The sequence below is a fragment of the Spermophilus citellus genome, assembly GCF_964194105.1.
Source record: "Spermophilus citellus genome assembly, chromosome: 11".
NCBI classification, from domain to species: domain Eukaryota; kingdom Metazoa; phylum Chordata; class Mammalia; order Rodentia; family Sciuridae; genus Spermophilus; species Spermophilus citellus.
The window spans coordinates 128,770,442-128,774,605 of record NC_138192.1 but is presented as its reverse complement, the minus strand read 5'-3'; the positions used below and the strand labels follow the sequence as shown (position 1 = coordinate 128,774,605).

Genomic DNA, 4,164 nt, shown 5'->3' with positions numbered 1-4,164 from the left:
GAGTGCATGTGCACACACACACACACACACACACACACACACACATGTATATGGAGGAATTATAGTCTACACGCTTGCACACGTGCACGTTATCCTTTCCTTTGTGCAGTCCTGGGGACTGCCAGGAAGCTCTCTAGCTACATCCCCAGCCCTGGATCAGCCTTTAGAGCATTCACAAAGACAGGCAGCAGCTGATGGGCATGAAGTGGCTGGCCAGGGAGGAGAGGAAGGGGAACTTCCCTTCGTGTATTCTCTTTGGTAAGGTTGAAGGATGGACGTGTGCACATTAAAAAATAAGTAAAATTGGGCCTTTTCACCAAGATGGCGCCAAGAGCTAAGAAGGAAGCTCCTGCCCCTCCCAAAGCTGAAGCCAAAGCAAAAGCTTTAAGGCCAAGAAGCCAGTGTTGAAGTGTCCAGAGTCCTAAAAAGAAGAAGATCCGCACGTCACCTACCTTCTGGTGACCCAAGCGGGGTGGCTCGGGAGACAGCCCCAATGTCCTCGGAAGAGCGCCCCCAGGAGAACAGGCCTGACCACTATGCCATCATCAGAGTCCCTCTGCCCACTGAGTCGGCCGTAAGAGGGTTGAAGACGACGACACACTTGTGTTCACTGTGGATGTCCAGGTCAACAACCCCAGATCAGACAAGCTGTCCAGAAGCTCTGTGACACTGATGTGGCCAAGGTTAGCAACCTGGTCAGTCTGATGGAGAGAGGAAGGCATATGTTCGACTGTCTCTTGATTACGATGCTTTGACGTTGCCAACAGAATTGGGATCATCTCAACAGAGTCCAGTGTGTAATTCTAAATAGACTTTCTTTTTTCAACATCTTAAAAAAAAAAAGTAAAATTGGGGCTGGGATTGTGGCTCAGCCTAGCACGTGTGAGGCCCTGGGGTCGATCCTCAGCACCACATACAAATAAATAAATAAAATAAAGGTATATAAAGAAAGTAAAATTGTTAAAAAGTTAATGACCTAAAAGAGGCAGAGAGGGAGTCAGAGGCAGGCAGAGGGTCTCGGCCTCTGGGGGCCCTGCCTTGGCCAGACCCCAGGAATTCACGATGGCTTTGTTGTTGTTGTTCAGTGACCTTTCACAGTGCTGGTGGCCAAAGGGGTGGCCCATGGAATCTGAGGAAAGGTCACAAGGACAGAGCCCCAGTGGAGGGGACAAAGCGGTTCCTGTAACATCGGATGCCAGTGTTTGCCCCACACCATGGAGCACTGTGGAAGCCGAGAGCCAGGCTGGGCTGCGGTCTCCGGAGGCCTTGGGTTTTCCTGCGCCCTCTGGAATGCCGTGAAGGACAAGTCCCCCTTTCACATCTCTGGAAAGGCCGTGAGGGGTTGGGGGGACCCGGGGCAGCCGCTCCAGGCCAGGCTGCAGGGTGCTGAGGCCCAGGGTCCCCTGTCCACCCCTACCCGGCTGCAGCCCAGACAGTCCTTAGGAGTTGGCCCTCTGTGCCGGTTGCTTCTTGGTTTTCTTATTTATTTATTTTTGTGGCGCTGGGGATGGAACCCAGGGCCTCACACCTGCTACGCTACCACTGAGCTAAGCCCAGCCCTTGCTTTTCCACTTCACAGCATACCTGGAACTTGTTTTGCCCTCCTGGAACACAACAGCTGTCTGGCAGCCCCTGCCCTCTGGGAAACCGGGCTCCTCCCAGTTTGGGTTTAGGACTGGCTGCTCTTACTGTCCAGTCCTTCAGCGCACATCCTTTAGTACCTCGCACCCTGGGGTGTTGATTCAGCTTTCACACTTGGAATTTCTGAGTGACGGTCTGCTCTGTGTTGAGCTGTCATCTGGTCAAGGATCAGGACTCAGGGGAGCAGGAGCCTCGCTGGGCTCAGCTCGAGGACGCAGGGGCTCATCAGAAGAAGGCCCTGACCCCACAGGCTCAAGGGGCCCTCCCTTACCTCCCTCACTCCAGTTGCTCTTCTTCTCTCTCCTCCCCAGGGACCCCCGGCCCCACGTCACCTCTTTGGCCCATGGACTTTTGCAGCCCAAAAGGTTGAAGGGTGAGCATAGTTCTACCTCGTGTCCTTCACAGCTCCCTCTATTGCTTTATGTAGAGAACACTGACACATTCGTCTGCAGTTCCTATGTCTTTGTGGCTTTATTGTTATTTTTATTTATGTTTTGCCCTTAAATTTGTCTGGATTTTATTTGGTTACATGCTATTTTATTATTTTCCAAATAATCATGATAATCTTGGGACCATTTATTGAATGAGCTTATCCACTAGTTGCAATTTTGCTTTCTGATTTATAACAATCGTGGTGATCCCAGGGTTGATTTCTGAGCTATTAAGCACCATTAATCTGAGCATGCGTAGAGGTTTCACTTGACGGTAACGAACCTTCTGTAGTAGATCATTTGCAATGGATTTTTAATCTGGTAAGGCTAGCTTTCCCCTTTTCAAATATTCTGCCTTGAATATTATTTTATTTTTTATTTTTTTTTTTTAAGAGAGAGTGAGAGAGGAGAGAGAGTGAGAGAGAGAATTTTTTTTAATATTTATCTTTTACTTCTCACCGGACACAACATCTTTGTTGGTATGTGGTGCTGAGGATCGAACCCGGGCTGCACGCATGCCAGGCGAGCGCGCTACCGCTTGAGCCACATCCCCAGCCCTTGAATATTATTTTAGATGGCTTTTAAAAGGGCTTTGTCAGACTAGGCACAGAACTACCATATGACCACTCCTAAAGAATTATCCTAAAGAATTAAAGTCATCATACTAGAGAGATCCGGGCACACCCATGCTTACAGCAGCACCATTCACCACAGTCAAACTATGGAACTAGCCTAGGTGTTCATCAACCAATAAACGGGGGAAGAAAATGAGGTGTACATACACAACTGAGTATTATTCAGTCATAAAGAAGAATGAAAATATGCTATCTGCAGGGAGATGGATGGAACTTGAGGGCATTATGTTTAGTGAAATAAGCCAAACTCAGAAAGTCAAGGGTCATATGTTTTCTCTTGTATGTGAAAGCTAGAGAGGAAAAGGGGGGGGGGTTGGAGGTGGGAATCTCTTGAAAATCAAAGGGAAAACAGCAGAGTAGAGGAAGGGGGCAAAGGAAGAAGGACAGGGTCGGTGCTGAGGAGTGAAACACAAAATTATGTTCTGAGCATGTATACGAAGTAACAATGAAGCCCTATTTTTTTTAATTTTAAAAATTTGTTCTTTTTTTTAAAACTGAAGTGTTGGAGAGGCACACTGTCTCTCTCCTTCTTTTTTTTTTTTTAGTATTTATTTTTTAGTTTTAGGTGGACACAATATCTTCATTTTTACATTTACATGGTGCTGAGGATTGAACCCAGTGCCCCGTGCATACTAGGCAAGCACTCTACCACTGAGCCACAACCCTAGCCCCCAAATTTGCTCTTTTTAATTACACATGACTGTAGAATGTGGAGTTACATGGTCATGTATTTGTACATGAACACGGGAAAGTCACGTCAGTTCATTCTAATGTCCTTCCCATTCCCAACTTCCCTTCATTTTTCTTTGTCTAGTCTCCCTACCTGCCCCACTGTTGCAGAGTCAGCATCCACATATCAGAGAGAACATTCGGCCTTTGGTGTTTGGAGATTGGCTTATTTCACTTAGCATGACAGTCTCCAATTCCATCCATTTACTGGCAAGTGCCATAATTTCATTCTTCTTCATGTATGAATAATATTCCATGGGAAGTCTCCTATATAACTATAATGCACAAAGGAATGATCTTTAAAAAACAGGGCTTTGTCAAATTATTGAAAAAGGAAGTAAAACTTTATTGAACTTAATTCTTATTTAAATATTGTGTTTTCTTCAATGGGTATATTTATATTGTCAAACCTGGTAGACTAAAGGAAATAAATTAGTCGTCTTGAGGCAAAAAAAAAAGGGGAAGTAAAAAATAATTTTGAATGGACTTGTGGTAAAAGCTAAACATTATTATTTGAACCTCCATCCTGAAACATGTTCAAATGTTTTATTTTAAGCCAGTAATCCCAGTGGCTCAGGAGGCTAAAACATGAGGACCATGAGTTCAAAGCCAGCCTCAGCAGAAGCAAAGCACTAAGCACCTCAGTGAGACCCTGTCTCCAAATAAAATACAAAATAGGGCTGGGGATGTGGCTCAGTGGTGGAGTGCCCCGAGTTCAATCCCCATTA

At 46.0% G+C, this 4,164-nt stretch overlaps 1 pseudogene across 1 annotated transcript; it reads left to right on the top strand.

The window, feature by feature from the left end:
• The first annotated feature begins 321 nt into the window (after nucleotides 1-321).
• LOC308630499 (large ribosomal subunit protein uL23-like) lies at nucleotides 322-801 on the top strand (annotated as a pseudogene). The gene has a single exon. The product of its transcript is annotated as a large ribosomal subunit protein uL23-like (transcript).
• Nucleotides 802-4,164: the final 3,363 nt, after the last annotated feature.